We start from the raw sequence: 18,103 nt of genomic DNA, 5'->3' as shown, positions 1-18,103 counted from the left end.
ACCTGAACAGAGCCATACCAAGGCACATTAAATTGAATTGTCAAAAGTCAAAGACAGGGGCACTTGAGTTGCTCAGTTCGTTGAGCCTCCCACTGTTGGTTTCCACTCAGGTCATGATCTCAGGGTCCTGGGATTGAGCCCTGCCTCAGTATCAGTGATCAGTGGGGAGTCTGCTTCTCTGCTTCTCTCTTTCTCTCCTTCTGCCCCTCCCCCCACTCATACATGTCTCTCTCTCTCTAAAATAAATAAATAAAAATTTTTAAAAAGTTAAAGACAAAGAATTTTTTTTAAAGATTTTATTTATTTATTTTATTTGACAGACAGAGATCACAAGTAGGCAGAGAGGCAGGCAGAGAGAGAGAGAGGAGGAAGCAGGTCCCTGCTGAGCAGAGAGCCCGATGTGGGGCTTGATCCCAGGGACCATGACCTGAGCCGAAGGCAGAGGCTTTATCCCACTGAGCCACCCAGGTGCCCCTAGAAAGAATTTTTTAAAAGATTTTATTTATTTATTTGAAAGACAGAGATCACAAGTAAGCAGAGAAGGCAGAGAGGGAGGAGGAAGCAGGCTCCCTGCCCAGCAGAGAGCTCGATGTGGGGCTTGATCCCAGGACCCTGGGATTATAACCTGAGCCGAAGGCATAAGCTTAACCCACTGAGCCACCCAGGTGCCCCAAAGAATTTTTTTAATATTCTTTTTTTTTTTTAATTAAGACATAATGTATTATTTGTTTCAGGGGCACAGGTCTGTGATTCATCAGTCTTATATAATACCCAGTATTATATAAGGTCTGTATTATATAAGAATTATGTAAGTCTTATATAATACTAATATAAATATATATGTATTATATACAATACTTATATATATTTATATAAGTGTTATATAATACCCAGTATTATATAAGGTCTATATTATATAAGTATTATATAAGTCTTATTATATAAGATTGATGGGTCTTATATAATACCCAGTGCTCATTACAAACACATACCATCCCCAATGTCCATCACCCAGTTACCTCATCCCCCCAAGGATTTTAAGAGCAGCCAGAAAAAAAAAGAGAAGTTACATACAAGGGAAACCCATGAGACTACAAGTAGATTTCTCACCAGAAACTTTTCATGCCAATAAAGAATGGCATGACAGTCAAGATACTGAAAGAAAATAACTGTCAGTCCAGAATTCTATACCTGGCAAAGCTGTCCTTCAGAAATGAAGGAGAGATAAAGATTTTACCGAACAAGCAAAAGCTGAGGAAGTTTATTACCACCAGACCTGCCTCACAAGAAATGCTAGAGAGAGTTCTCTTGGTGCAAGTAAAAGAATGTTAATTATCATGGTAAAAAAAAAAAAACAAAAAGAGTAAATCTCACTGGTAATGGTAAATATATAGTCATATTTCAATTCTGCAATATGGTAATAGGGGTGCTGAACTCACAACTCTAAAAGTTAAAAAAAAGAATATAGCAAAAATAACTATAAGTAAGATAACCTGTTATTAGTTACATGATTAAAAAAACCATGTAAATTGTAACAGAAATAATCTAAAATGTGAGTAGGAGAAGTAAGAGTTATATATACAAATTCTATTGAAGTTAAGTTGTTATAGTTTAAAAAAATAGAATGTTGTAAGTTTAAAATATTTTATGCAAATCTCGTGGTAACCACAATGGAAAACTTTGTAGTAATTACACAAAAGAACAAAATAAAGAAGTCAAAGCATAGTGAAACCAAAATACATCAAAACACAGAAAAGACAGCTGGATAAGAAACAAGGAACAATACATATACAAAACAGAAAACAACAAAATGATGATAGTAAGTCCTTATAATTACTTTAAGCATAAACGGATTAAATTCTCCACTCAAAAGACACAGAATGGCTGAATGGATAAAAAACCAAGATCCAACAATATGCTCTTTACAAGAGACTCATATTAGCCTTAAAAACACACAATATAATGAGAGGAAAGGGGGGAAATACACATTTCAAGCAAATGATAACAAAAACCAAGAAACAAAAACAGGAGTAGTTGTACTTAGATAAAACAGTCTTTAAACTAAAAATGTTAAAGCAGGGTGCCTGGGTGGCTCAATCAGTTAAGCTTGATTTAAGCTCAGGTCATGGTCTCAGGGTTGTGGGATCAAGCCCTATGTCAGGCCTATAGTGTGGAGTCTGCTTGGGATTTTCTCTCCCTCAGCCCCTCCTTTTTCTTTCTCTCTCTCTATTTTTCTCTCTCTCTTTCCCCTCTCTAAAAAAAATGGTAAAAAGATATAAAGAATATCATTAAATAATAATAAAGGGATCAATACATTAAGTTGATATAATAATTTTAAATATTTATATGCTCAATATTAGAGCACCTAAAATACAGAAATAAAAAAACAGAGCTAAAAGGAGAAATCCATTTAACACAATGATAATTTGGGACTTTAATACCCTTCTTTCAGCAATGGACAGATCACCCAAACAGAGAGTCAATAAGAAACAGTGGATTTGAACAACACAAGAGATTGAATGGATCTAATAGACATATACAGAACAAAAGAATACAAATTTTTTTCAAGTGCACACAAAACATTTTCTAGGATAGACCCTAGTTAACTCACAAAATAAGCATCAACAAATTCAAGAAGATTGACATTATACCAAATATCTTCTCTAACCACAATGCATACAGCTAGAAATCAATAACAAAAGGAAAACTGGAAAATTTATGAACACATGGAAATTAAACAACATTCTCTTATACAACCAATGGATCAAAAATAAATTAAAAGGAAATAAGGTTTCTTGAAACAAATGGAAATAGAAATGGAACATACCAGAACTTATGGGATATAGCCAAAGCAGTTTTTTTTTTTTAAGATTTATTTATTTATTTGTCAGAGAGAGCATAAGCATGGGGAGTGGCAGGCAGAAGAAGAAGACTCCCTGCTGAGCAATAAGCCTGGCCCATTGCTCCTGGGACTCAATCCCAGGACCCTGGGATCATGACCTGAGCCAAAGACAGATGATTAATGACTGTGCCACCTAGGTATCCTACAAAAGCAATTCTAAGAGGGAAGTTCATAGCAATAAATACATATGTTAAGAAGAGTGAAAGAGCCCAAATAATTAACATGACTCCATGTCTTAAGGAACTAGAAAATGAAGAACAAATTGAGATCAAGGTTTGCAGAAAAAAGGAAATACTAAAGATTAGAGCAGAAATAAATGAAATAGACAAAAACAACAACAACAACAACAACAGAAAAGATTTATCAAGCTAAGACTTGGTTCTTTGAAAGGATAAACAAAATTGACAAATCCTTAACTAGACTAACCAAGGAAAAAGAGAATGGATCCAAATCAACAAAGTTATAAATGAAAAAGAGACATTAAAATTGATGCCACAGAAACTCAAGGAGTCATAGAGATTATTAGGAACAATTGATACACCAACAACTGACTTCTGGACTATCTAGAAGAAATGAAAAACATTCTTAGAAACCTATAACTTGGGGCACCCGGGTGGCTCAGTTGGTTAAGTGTCTGCCTTCAGCTCAGGTGATGATCTCAGAGTCCTGGAATTAAGCCCCAAGTTGGACTCCCTCCTCATTGTGGAGTCTGGTTCTCCCTCCCCCTCCCCCACTGCCCCTCTATCTCCCACTCATGCACATGCTCTCTCTCTCTCTCTCTCTCTCATAAATAAAATCTTTAAAAAAAAAAAAAAGAAAAGAAAAGAAAAAAGAAAGAAATCTACAACTTACCAAGACTGAATCAGGAAGAAAAAGAAAATCTGAGAAGAACAATCGCTAGTAAGAAAATTGAATCAGTTTAAAAAAAAAAAAATCTCCCCAAAAAGAAAAACCCTGGACCAGGTGGCTTCAAACATTTTCAAAGAAAGTTTAACACCAAGCCTTCTCAAACTCTTCCCCCCAAATTGAAGAGGGCCAAAAAAAATTGTAGAGAAATATTATTTAGCCATAAAAAAATGAAGAAATCTTATAATTTGCAATAACATGGATGGACCATTATGCTAACTGAAATATGTCAGAGAAAGACAAATACTGTATGATGTCACTTATATGTGGAGTCTAAAGAAACAAGAAAAAACTCAAGAAATCAGATTTGTAGTTATCAGGCAGGGAGTGTAAGGTGGTTAGAAGAAGGTGGTTAAAAGTTATACAAACTTCCAGTTATAAGATAAATAAGCACAAGGAATATAATATACAACATGATTATTTTTAACACTGCAGTATGATATCTACAAAAGCTATTAAGAGGGTAAAATCTAAGAGTTATTTTCCTTTATTCCTTTCTTCTTTCTTTCTTTCTTTTTTTTAATATCTGTATGGAAAGATGGGTATTAGCTAAACCTATTGTGGCAATCATTTCACAACATATGTAATCAAATAATCGTAATGTATGCCTCAAATTTATACAGAAATGAGTATCAATTATTTCTCCGTAAAACAAAACAAAAAAAAAAAACAACAAACAAAGTGCTTAGGCCAGCATACAAATCTATGTATGACTTGGTCCTCAAATACATCTCCACCTCCAGCCTCCCACCATATCAAACTTCTCTCAGTTACTCAAAGCACCATGATCTTTCTCTTTTTAGAATATTTGTACAATGTTCTCTTTGCCAGAACTTCTCTTTCACTTGGACAATCTCTAGCCAGATTGGGGTTTAGCTCTGGTGTCATTCTCCCAGAATATCTAACCAGTATGGACAACATTCCCTTATATTCCCCTACACCCTGAGTCATCTAACACTCAAGGTGTTCCCTTAAATGCCCAACTCAATCTCAACCTCCTCCACACTGGGGTTTAGTTGTATGATACTCCTCAGGTTCCCTTGAGGGCTAGGATTCTGTATTTTTCATGTCTGGAACCTCAGCATCTAAAACAGTGCCTGGCATAGGTAGGTGTTTCATAAAAGTTGTTGAAACTTTTGCATGTTTTGGTAAGAGCATTTTGTTAGCGTGTGGGAAATCATTTATGTTTTGTAAAGATCATATATACTGTATGATAAAAAAAATCTGAGTATGGGAGCCCAGACTGATACATTGTTTGCTAAACCATTTTAAAATAGTTTCAGTATTATTTCAAAATTAATCTAATGTTCTTGTTTTAAAAAAACTGTGACTATGTTGGGTCAGTCCTTTCAAAGATCCCAACATACTCTTTTATAGGAAATCAACCTAAGCCTTAAACAGGTCACTTTAATGGTGTCCTCTAGATTAAGAAGATGAGCTATTCTGCTCTCTGTTTATCTCTGCTCCTGTCTCTGAGTAAAGTTAAAATTTTAATGTGTTTGAAATGATGACTGAGTTTTGACCAGCAATTTATGGTCTCTTCACAGAGGGCACAATCAAGAAATCAAAATTCTCTCTACTATTTTTGTCCAGTTGTTTTGCAAATGAATGAGCTTGCATTGCCTGTGCGCCTTCAGCAAAGCAAGCATTTGTGCGAGCAACTCTGAATGGAAGTTTTCCTGTTTACCTTCTTATCACTTGTTTAAGTTCTAAGGAGAGAGACCTGGCCATTTCGTTATAGAATGGGTATTTTCAATGCAAAGAAAAGGAAAAAAAATCACAGTTTTGAGTTTTTACAATGTTTGCCCCTTTTCCCAGCAGGGATGTGTTTTGAGTGCCAGGAGACAAAAGTGTGGCCTCAACAAGCAGAATTTTAAAAAGAACATCATTTTCATTATGTAGTCAATCTCAATTACAAGCAAATGTTTTCTCTGTGGAGACTCTTCTCCTTTCAGGGCATTATGTGAACCTCTTTTGTGGATTGAGAGAAAGGATCAGTGGTCAATAGGGAGCAGAGTGCTGTGTACAGTGGATTTTTGTATCCCTCCGTCTCCTACATAATGCGTTTTGTCAGGAGAACAGCCTGCCATCCTGAGCAGATTTGCTGAATTAAAGAGCACAGCGGGGATAGGAAACTTGTTGCTAGGTGACTGACCGCTGCTGCTTGGCGGGTCTGGGCCGAAGGTGACTCTCTGCTTTTCTTCCCCTACTTAATCTTGCCTTTTAATCTGCATCTATAATTAACTCTGTTAATGCCACACATCCATTTGTTTCTTTTTTACTGCACTTCAGGCAACCAATTTATCATTATTTAGTCTTTACACTCAAACAACAAACTATTTTTTTCTCCATTAGCGTCATATGAGGTGAAACATTCTACAGGCAAAAAAGATGTAGACTCAGTAGATATTGCCTGTCATTACTCATTTCCTCTGAGAATTTTTCAGATACTTTTTGCTAATCTAAATGGAAAATATATTCTTAAGAAAACACTCCTGTTTTCCATTATCTCTACAGGTTGATTGTGTCTAATTAATGGAAATTAATTGGTGACTTTAAGTTCCTCTCAGTGGTGACACATATCAACAATTAAAAATTGCTTTCTTTCTCAAAGGTTTACATAATTGTTTCACCTGAAACAATGTGTTGTCTCTAATGTCTTTGTAGGACGTATTCTTTGTGGTCATTATCAGCCATAGGGATTGGACTTGAATGTAGGACCTAGGAATACAAAGAAGTGGGGACTTGGGGCAGAATCAATTCTGGGGAAGGGTTGGCTATGCCCACTGTCTGGGGGAGGCTGTAGTAGACTTTGGCAGCAGTATCCAGAATTCAGCTTGGCTGATGTTAGTTGTTGAACTGCGATGCTGTGTGAAGAGGGAAAACTAAGGTAGTTTTAAGGAACCAGGTCTATGGCATGATTTTCAACACTGTTCCAGACTAGGTGCCCTCACACCTAGCTCTCTGACCCTGCTTTTCATACTCTGAATTAAGATATCCTGCATGACACCATAGGCCTTGACTTGCATTTCTACACCCCTATAGGCATTCTGATATAATCGTTAAAAGAGCTGACCTAGGGACAGACTGACTGCCTGGGTTCTAATATCAGGTCTACCATTTACATGGTGTGTGGCCTGAGATAATTTAACCTCTTTATGCTTTGGTTATCTCATCTCTAAAATAGTGATAATAATAGTATTTTCTGATTAGGGTTGTTATAAGATTAAATGAACTAACCCTTGTAAGGCAATGAGTGCTTATTGATCATATGATAAAACAATTATCTAATTTTACATGTCTTATTAAGACAAAACTGCATGTCCACAGTGAATAGAAATATTAAGACATGGAGATTAAACAATACCTTTTAAGGTTTTCATAGCAGTTTACTCACATGATCTCAATCCTTAAACTCCTCTAGTTTCACAAATTCTGTCTGTGTAGACAGGTTACCATAGCAAAGATAGTTTAAATGCACATTTCCCTTAAGAATGTATATTTTGTGTGTACTATAGGGTTTACTATAGTTCAGGCTTTTAAAAGTGCTTGATCTGACCTTTCTAAATTAAGAAAAGGCAGGTTATGCAGGCTTTTATGCCAGACATATCTGGAGAGCATTAGGCTGTAATTAGACTAACTGGGGCTAGTTGGAGGTTGTGATGGCTCCACTTCAGTGGTGCATAAAAGCATCTTATGCACAGAGAATTAGGAAGCCAGAATAAGGACCATTAGGATGTCATTTACTACATTTTCATTTAATCAATTTATACTCTTTAATGTGATGGCCTAGTTTGCATCTTTTATGCAGGTGTTAATTCTCCGCCTTTGACTCTCTTTAATACATGCCTATGAAATGTGGCTGCCTGCAAGTTCTATACATCTGTGATGATGGAAATGAGATCACGCCGTTGGGGAAAGTGGGTCCCAACCAGCACTCCTGATCATCACCAAACACAATGGGACAGCTAGAAAACTTCTATTTCTGATATTCTGAGAGTGAGCTAAACCCCCCAGTCTCTTTTGAAGGGTACCTGAATCTCCATAACACAATGAACTTGACTTTATTTCAGGATATTGCTTCCTTATTTTTCCTTTTGACCATCAATGATAAAATAATTTATAATAACCGTTTAAAGTAGGTGCTCTTCTGAGCACTCATATATGATCTCACTGATCTTAAAAATCTTCAGAGATAATTCTATTTTATAAGTGAGAAAATGAAAGCCCAGTTGACTTAGCTGCCCAAGATGATTCAGTGATTCTATAGCAGGAACGTGTGAAGCATAGATACGTTTTCCTTTCGGCCACACGCCATGCTGCTTCTCTGCTAGTTTTTGCTGATTCAAATATGGTGTAGACAGAACAAAAAGTTTTTCCTCTTCTTGTCTTTCAGAAAGACTAGGTAATGACCTCAATTGTACTTACAGAATTGTTCCACATTTTGACACTTTTATAAGATTTTCCCTCCCAAAACAAAATACTCCTTAAAACTGCAGTCAATTTGTGAGGTTCCATAGCAGATTTCTTAATTCTCAGATAAAGCATCTCTGGAAGCTGAAGCTCCATGAGGGCAGAGACCTTGTCTTCTGGGTTCACCACTATATCCCTAGTATTTAGCACAGTTCTCAGTACATAGTAGGTGTTTGCTTCATGTCTGTTGAACAATAAGTTGGTAAACAAATGAATTACTAAATTAATATACTTAAAAGGAGAAGCTGGTGGGGCACCTGGGTGGCTCAGTGGGTTAAAGCCTCTGCCTCTGGCTTGGGTCATGATCTCAGGGTCCTGGGATCGAGCCCCACATCAGATTCCTCTCAGCAGGGAGCCTGCTTCCCCCCCTCTCTCTTCCTGCCTCTCTGCCTACTTGTGATCTATCTCTGTCAAATAAATAAATAAAATCTTATAAAAAAAAAAAAAAGGAGAAGCTGGTGTCTACCATTAGTTCCCTAGAATCTATTTTTTCCAGTAGTTTTCTTTTTTTTTAATTTTTATTTATTTTTAAATATCTTTTCAGTGTTGCTTTTTCAAAAAATATTTTATTTATTGATCTGAGAGAGAAAGAGAGAGAGCATGAGATGGGGGTGGGGGCATCAAGAGAAGGACAAGCAGACTCCCTACTGAGCAGGGATTATGACCCTGAGATCACAACCGGAACCAAAGGCAGATACTTATCCAACTGAGCCACCCAGGTGCCCCTTCAGGAGTTTTCTTAAAGTGATGAAAATTTAACACTTTAAAATGAATTTCAAGGATTAACTTTTTTTGAAGAATTACTTTAATCTTGACTTAATTTTCTCATTTTGATTCATATTCTCCTCCATTTATTTATTTATTTATTTATTTGGGTGAGGGCTGGAACAGAGAGAGAGAATTTTAAGCCAGCTCCATGCCCAGCATGGAGTTCAACTTGGGGTTCAGTCTCACAACCCTAAGATCATGACCTGAACCAAAATCAAGAGTCTGATGCTCAACTGACTGAACCACCCAGGTGCCCCTGTTCTCCACCTTTTAATAAATTCTTAGCATTTCAGTGGGCTGTGCAGAGACTTGGTCATTGGTTTAAAATCATGGAGTAAAATGAGTTCAGTAATGGTATATAATTTTAATTTCTCCATATCCACAAAAAGATGGGAAAAATTAAAAAGTTTAGAGACTTCTTATCTTTTGCCTTTTCCTGAGAAGTGACTAAAATTTTTAATTTAAAATGGTTAAAAAGCTCAAATTTAAAATTTGAATTTGAAAGTATGGAAAATATTTATCTTTTCCTTTTTAGCATAATGAATTTTTAAAGAAATGCAATAAATAGTTATATTTATGTACCAGGAACATTATTAAATTACTTTGTCATCCTAATATAATTAGATCAATTTATCATCAAATAAAGTTCATTAATTAAACTTTAATGTTTGGTCGTTGATTATTTCTGATTTTGCAGCACAGTCTGTTTTTCATTGAGGGCTAAAAACTCACCTGTAGGTTAATAAGTTCTGCTAAATGACATAAGTATGCATAATGAAAGCTATACACTAATAGGTTCACATTAATATCCCTTTTCCATCTGCTAAGAACTTAGTACCAATTATTAATTATTTTTCTGCAAAAACCCTTTACAGTTTTTTCAGAAATTTATGGATATTTGTTTGGAACAAGCTTTCTATTTTGCTATTTTCCCCATATTTTGTGTTTGTTTTGTATTAACTACATTTATATGATTCTCTAATAGGCCAGGATTATTTAAATACAAAAGCTGCAATTAACAGGAAAGATGTTTTATAATGGTCTTCATTTAAAAAATGAATATATCCAGGCACCTCGGTGGCTCAGTGGGTTAAAGCCTCTGCCTTCCGCTCAGGTCATAATCCCAGGGTCCTGGGATCAAGCCCCACATTGGGCTCTCTGCTCCATGGGGAGCCCCTGCTTCCTCTCTCTCTCTGCCTGCCTCTCTGCCTACTTGTGATCTCTGTCTGTCAAATAAATAAATAAGATCTTTTAATTACAAAAAGGAATATATTCTATAATTAGATCAATCTCATGGTATGAACTTTAATCACTAGGATTTGGTGAAAATCAATATAATTTTAAAAGTACTTGGGGGGGCACCTGGGTGGTTCAATGGGTTAAACTTCTGCCTTCAGCTCAGGTCATAATCTCAGGGTCCTGGGATAGAGCCCCACATCGGGCTCTCTGCTCAGTGGGGAACCTGCTTCTCCCACCCCATGCCTTCTCTCTGCCTACTTGTGATGTCTGTCAATTAAACAAATAAAACCTTACAAAAAAAAAAAGTACTTGGAAATCACCAAACAAGTTAGATTAAGCAAGTGGTATTTCAACTCAAAAGAATATCTACAGCATTAAGGGACCTCATGTAGCTTTATTACAAATAGAACGATATGCAGACTTGTCCTATAGTCTTTAGTACATAATGCTGGCATCTAATCAAATCAAAAGTTCAACTGCCTTTGCTAAATATTTCTTTTGGAAAGTTGTTTTTTATTTTTTTTTTTAAGACTATTTTTTGTTTGAGAGAGAGACAGGGAGCATGAGCATGAGAAGGAAGGAGAGGGAAAAGCAGGCTCCCTGAGAGCAGGGAGCCCGATGCAGGACTCAATCCCAGGATTTTGGGATCATGACCTGAGCCAAAGGCAGAAGCTCAACCAACTGAGCCACCCGTGTGCCCTTGGAAAGTTATTTTTAAGAGGTATAGTTCTGTTTGTTTTTCTTCTGTGTGCTAAGACTTTACTAACTTCTCAAAAATTCTAATTCTTAGAAAATCTTACATGTTCATCAATAGAGTTAAATAAATAAAATACCTTTTAAATTTAATTTCTTCTTTGTTTACTACTCAAAGTGCTGTGTTAAGAATGTTAGACAAAGTGTAGTAATAATGAGGCATCTATTATAATGGAAAACAGATTGTAGTCCTGCACAGATAGTACAACTCATTTATTCTGTAACTTCCCCACTCACAAGTATTTATTTGTGCCAGATGTGTTAAATTCCAAGGTTTCTCTATATATAGAAAATCAGCCTCTTCATATTTTTTCCTGAGCATCTTTAAAATAAATCTACTGTTTTCCCATTTTTTCCAAAACATTAAAAACACTTTAAAAATGATAATTCCATTTTGAACACAATGCATGTGATAATGAAATTCCTTAGCAAAGCATCAAGTTTCGAAACAATTTTTAAGTGAGAAAGTGAATATTTATTTAGAATGAGGAAGTATATAACAATAAAGAATAGATATCTACTGCAAACATCATGAAATCTAGAAAACATAATTTTTATAATTTATTTATTTATTCTTTAAAGATTTTATCTATTTATTTGACAGAGAAAGACACAGTGAGAGAGGAAACACAAGGAGGGGTAGTGGGAGAGGGAGAAGCAGGCTTCCCTCTGAGCAGGGAGCCTGATGCGGGGCTCAATCCCAGGACCGTGGGATCATGACCTGAGTGGAAGGCAGACGCTTAATGACTGAGCCACCCATACACCCCAGAAAACACAATTTTTTAATTAGTTGCCTGAAAAACCTCTATGATACATTTTCCCCGGTATTTTTATAGAAAAAAATTTGAAAATTCCTGTCAGATTTCTTTCCAATACCAGCTCTAAAAGATGTATTTGCTGTTTGTATGTTTCTTTTAGGCTTGTGGTTACAAGCCTATGGAATCTGATAAATTCTATTCCACATGATTACCATTAAAAAAATGGTTTTTTTCTATGCATGCCTCTACATTGAGTATCTCACAACATGGCAGCTGATTTGATGCAAGAGGAAGTACATTCAGGCAAGAGGGCAAGAGAAAACGTTGCAGCAAGAGAAAAGAAGCTAGCAAGAAGCCAGTCTCTGGTAACCTAATCACAGAAGTGACATCCCTTCACTATTCATTTGGAAGGAATCCTTAGGCCCCACCCACACTCAAGGGAAAGTAATTACACAGGGTGTGAATATCAGGAAGCATCATTCTATGAGCTGCCTTTCATGGTACCATAGGACTGTGGACTTCGTATGGTACTGTGGACTATGGGCTTATACCTTCCTGTCATGCTGCTGGCTAAACAGGCTCAATGGGCCATGGGAGCATATTGAAAGCCATTCCAACACTATTCTGACACCTAACAATGCCTTAAATAAACATGCAAGCTACCTAAATACACCCCATCAAACTCAAAAAAGATATACTCCAACTCATTTGCCCCTCATCTGAACCCCCAAAATCCCACTGGCTACTCCATCAACACCTCACACAAGTGGCCTTAACTGATTACAATTTAAAATAACTGGGTCTTACAAATTTTACAAAGCATTAAATATGTGCCTTGTATGACCCATCTGAAGGGGTCAAAGAATTGCTTAAGCTTTAGCACTTTCTCCATAAATCTGCCTCTGAATGGAAGCCATCATTACTGACTAGGTAGACACAGAAAAATGACACACAACAGTAATGAGTTCCTGAGTTTTCTTGTTGCCTCCCAAGCACCCTGGACAAGGAATTGCAGAAGCCTCCAAACTGAAACCATGAACAGGCACGGGCAATACCTACCTCATTCCAGCCAAACATCAATGGAAAAGCTTCACTCCTTAAAATGTTCAAATAGCTCACAGGAAGGTAAGAAAAGACAAACAGAAGAAACAAACCGAAAACAATAAAATGACTGACTAAAGCCTTAACATATCAGTTACTCCCTTAAATATAAATAGTTTAGACACAATTAAAAGACAAGTTGGCAGACTGGCTGAGAAAACATCATCCAAAAATATGCTGTATATAATAAATTCACTTCAAATACAATGACATGAGTAGGTTTCAAGCAAAATAGAGATCCAGTGACATCAAGAGAATTTGAGAATTTCTCTTTGATTTATGGATTATTTAGAAGTGTGTTATTTTATTTCCAAGTGTTTGAAGAGTTTCCTTGTTGTTTTTCTATTATTGATTTCTACTTTGGCTCCATTATGATTACAGAATATATTCCGTGTGATTTCAGTTCTTTTAAGCATGTTGATATATTTTCTGTGGTCCGGGGATGTGGTCTATCCTGGTGAATGTTTCATGGGCACTAGGGAAAAAAAAATGTGTATCTTGCTGCTGATAGGTAGAGTATTTCGCATATTTCAGTTAGATCCAGTTGGTTGATTGTGTTGTTTAGATCTTATAGTTTGCCATCTAGTAGCTGTTTAGTAGTAATTGCTAAGAATGGGATATTTAAGTCCCTGGTGTATAATTGTAGGTTTGTTTATTTCTCCTATCAGTTTTTGTTTCCTAGTTTTGGGGCTCTGTTGTTTGGTGTATACACATTGAAGATTTAGTCTTCCTAATAGATTGATCCTTTCATCATGTGTAATGTGCTTCATCTCTTGTAATTTTTATTGTTTTCAAGTCTATCTTATCTGATGTTAATATAGCCATTCCTTTTTTAAAAGAAAAAAATGTTTGTATGGTATGTTTCTCTCTTTCTCCCTCTCTCTCTCTCTATTTTTTTTGGTCAGATTGAGAGACAGCACAAACAGGGCGAGTGGCATTGGGTGAAGGAGGAGCAGGTTCCCTGCTGAGCAAGGAGCCTGAAGCCAGGTTGATCCCAGGACCCTGGTATCATGACTTGAGCCAAAGATAGATGCTTAACTGACTGAGCCACTCAGACACCCCAAGAAATACTTTTAAAATACTTTAAAATACTTTAAAAAGTATTTCTGGGGGTGCCTGAATGACCAGAGTTATCTGTTTTTGATGGTTTGATAGTAACAACCATTAAAACCTTTAAGAGCTGGTTCATTTTATAGAGGACAATTTTAATAAACTCTTCAACTTGCTACATGATTGTTTTTCTTTTTGAGTCAATTTTGATAATTAGTTTTTTAGAAACTCATTCATTCCATCAAAACAATCTTGTCAGATCTTCCCATTTTTCAAGAGAAGCTAGAAATTAAGTCTTATTAATACTTCTTTTTATTAAAAATGATGTTAGACTTACATTTATGTTAATATTTTACATTTTATGTAAATTTTACCAGTTGTCCCCCTAATATCCTTTTTTTTTTTTTAAAGATTTTACTTATTTATTTGGCAGACAGAGATCACAAGTAGGCAGAGAGGCAGGCAGAGAGACAGAAGAGGAAGCAGGCTCCCCACTAAGCAGAGAGCCCGATGTGGGGCTCAATCACCTGAACCCTGGGATCAGGACCTGAGGTGAAGACAGAAGCTTTAACACACCAAGCCACCCAGGCACCCTGTATTCTTTTTTTCTGAAACAAGATCCAGTTCAGATCCCATGTTGTATTTAGTCGTTTCTCCTTTGTCGTGATTTTTTAATGTTAGCATTTCTTATAACACTGTGCAAGATTAACAAGACTTCAGACCTCCAGTTTGCTACTTCTGGACAAACAAGGCGTGGCTGAAGCTATGTCTTATGTGTTATCACCAACAGCTTCCCTGGAATTTAAGTCAAAGTGGGACTGAAGGAGAGTTGATGGTATGGAAGAGTGAGTGTTCATTACATTTCTTCCCTTAGATTGCCAAATGGATCTTTTTTGTATCATATGGAAACCAATTTTTATTTGCTTATTCCGGGATTTCCTACATCTTGCATGGCCTACCACAGAGTACACGTTGAATACTTGTTAAATAAATGAGTGAATTCTGACAAGTACAAAATGCTTGTTGTTCATTTGGGAAAAGTTTCTACTAGCAAGAAAGTATATGTGCTATATTGTCATGGGTATGTGATGTTTTTGTTTATCCATAATCTAGTTTCCCTTCTTTCAGATTAGGAATCTAATTTTCCTTTTAGAAATTATTTCCCCTGACTCCATGCAGTCTTGGTGGAACCATCGACAAAGATACCAGGGTGTAACCATATAACCTACGGTTAGGCCAATCAGGCTTTCCTGGAAATGCTGAGCAGGAAGCCCATCATGGGGCTCAATCCCATGACCCTGAGATCATGACCTGACCTGAAATCAAGAGTTGGAGGCTCAGCCGACTGAGCCACTTGGGTGCCTTATATCTTAATAAAACAGTGAGATGAAATATAGCAAAGAATACTGTATTTTTTTTTCATGGAAAAAACTAGTTCATTTTAGGAAACAATGGTTAGGCATTTTTCAAGTTACCAGATTAACAATTACTAAATTTAATATCACTTTCTTAAATAGATAGTATGTTATCCTGAAAATACCATTCTAAAAATTTTACTTCTAATTCCTTGGTAATAGCTGACCCACTGTTTTTTATAATAACCCACCCTATAGCAGTTCTTGTAACTGACTTATAAAGAAAAAATAAAAATAATGACATATTTAAATCACCTGCTTGTAAGAGTAAATCTGGACATATTTTGTGTTATTTTTCTTATGAGTTTGCAATACAGAATCTGGAGGCATTACAATATGAAAGGATTTTTTTAAAGATTTTATTTATTATTTGACACAGAAGAAGGGTAGGCAGAGGGTACGCAGAGAGCGAGAGGGGGAAGCAGGCTCCCCGCTGAGCAGAGAGCCCAATGCGGGGCTCGATCCCAGGACCCTGAGATCATGACCTGAGCCAAAGGCAGAGGCTTAACCCACTGAGCCACCCCAATACCCCAATATGAAAGGATTCTTATTAGTAGTTTATAAATCCATGCTTATTAACATTATAATAAAAATACATGTATTTGCATCAAATTTCATTTCTTAAATTACAAAGATGTTGTAAGCATTGACCATCAAATGTCATCTCTCATATATTGATAGCCGAGAGAAAAGGTAACTATATCTGAAGTCCAAAAAAAAAATTGTTAAGCCTTCAGCATTCCCTTGTCAAAGTGATTTTCATAACTAACAAGGAGCAATAAATGACAAAAACCAGGAATACAAATAGTTTAACATTATGTTAGTACTTACAGTTAATCCACCCATCATGCTTAGTCTCTGACGATCTTAATTCTGAAGAGTCATTTCCTTGAAGAACCAAAGGAAAATACATATAAGGTCCCATGAAATTCAAAAAGTTATTTTAGATTGGTCTTAATTTTACAAAGAGGAAGAAACAGATCATAAAATATGTTAAATTGTGTAAATAAATTACTCCTCTTATACAGCATTTTGGTATTCTTCCTTGTTATCTAAACCAAAAAATATGCAGCTCTGTGTATGGATAGGTGAAAATTCTTAGAAGTAAAATGGCAGTGGTACACCTCAAGAGAGCTAACCCATCAGTGTATTTCCTATAATCCGTGTTCTGTTTTAGGTCACCTGTACCCTCTAGAAAGGACTAATTTTTCTCCTATTATAGAAGACTCACTGCATAGTTACAATTTTTCTATGAAGAGACTGCTTCATTATTCAATAAAAAATTTAATGACAGTTTCTGAGCCATATTGCCCTAGGTTTTACTGCCTATAAATTCCAGTAGTCTTCAAAAAGAATTTTAATTATTTATTTGACAAAAATTTATATAGCATTTTTATGTGAAAAATCCTGTATTAGGTGTTTTAGAGACAGAAGTGAATATGACAGACTTCATCTCTCTCTTTCTGGAACTTTCAGGCTAGTGGCAGACACAACATTAAAGTACATACATAATTCCCTATATATTTAAAGTTGTAATGTTATATGAAGGAGGTATGCAGAATGTTATGAAAGATAGCCTAACAGTTATGGGTGGAAGGGAAGGCTTCTTTGAGAAACTGACATGAATCAGTGAGTATACTGGTGTAACAAAGCCTATGCTTCTAATCAGACCTGAAGCCAAACCTATAATTTCTTTTGTGCTTAAGCTTGTATGAGTTGGGTGTCTGTTGCTTACATCTGAGGAGTCTAACATGCCATTTAATGTCAAATAAGATGGAAAGTAACTTTTGTTCAAGTTATTTAAAGAAAAGGCTATTCTTAGATTTTAGGTTGCTATCTGAAGTTAATTTCAGACTGCAAAATAACATTACTATTTCCCCTTTCTTCTCTCCTTCTGTGCTCTGGCCATACTGACTTCCACTTCCTAGAAATGCCAGGTTCCTGCCTCAGGACCTATCCTCATTTTGTGCTCATAAGTGAGAACGTTTTAAATTCTTTGTATACACTTTGTGTACCAACTATCATTCCCACTTGGTAGACCTTAAGAAGTATTTCTTATTTGTTTGTTTGTTTATTTATTTAATACAGAGAGAGAGATCACAAGTAGGCAGAAAGGCAGGCACAGAGAGAGGGGTAAGCAGGCTCCCTGATAAGCAGAGAGCCCGATGTGGGACTCAATCCCAGGACCCTGAGATCATGACCTGAGCCGAAGGCAGAGACTTAACCCACTGAGCCACCCAGGCACCCCTCTTTAATTAATTATTATTAGGTTAGCCACATTATTAACTTTTGAGATCCTTTTATTTTTCTACCCATTAGGTGTTGAGAGTAAGAAAGAGACTAATTCAACAGATACAGAATATTACCAGTTATCAAAAACCTCAATGCATAATTCAAATATTTTTATGTCAACAGAAGTCATCAATTAATCATAAGGTTGGGCAAAAGAATAAAAATTAGATTAAGGGTAAATATTTTAATGTTACTCCGTCATGATATATTAGAAGACAAAATTATTTCTTCCTTGGCTAGAAAAAACATGCATAATTTCTGCAAGTAGTTATTTTTCAAGCTCATTTGGACCATGGTATAACTGAATTAGTATAAATATCTTCTTACTGAACACTTGTTTTATCATTGGACAGACTCTAAAAATTACTTTAAAATATCTTTTGTATCTATCATTTGATGTATTTAGCATTTCTTTATAAATTTTTTTTTAGAAATCTGAACATCAA

This window comes from Mustela nivalis (assembly GCF_964662115.1).
Source record: "Mustela nivalis genome assembly, chromosome: 6".
NCBI lineage: Eukaryota > Metazoa > Chordata > Mammalia > Carnivora > Mustelidae > Mustela > Mustela nivalis.
The sequence above is the reverse complement of the archived record's forward strand: the minus strand, read 5'-3'. Positions refer to the sequence as shown.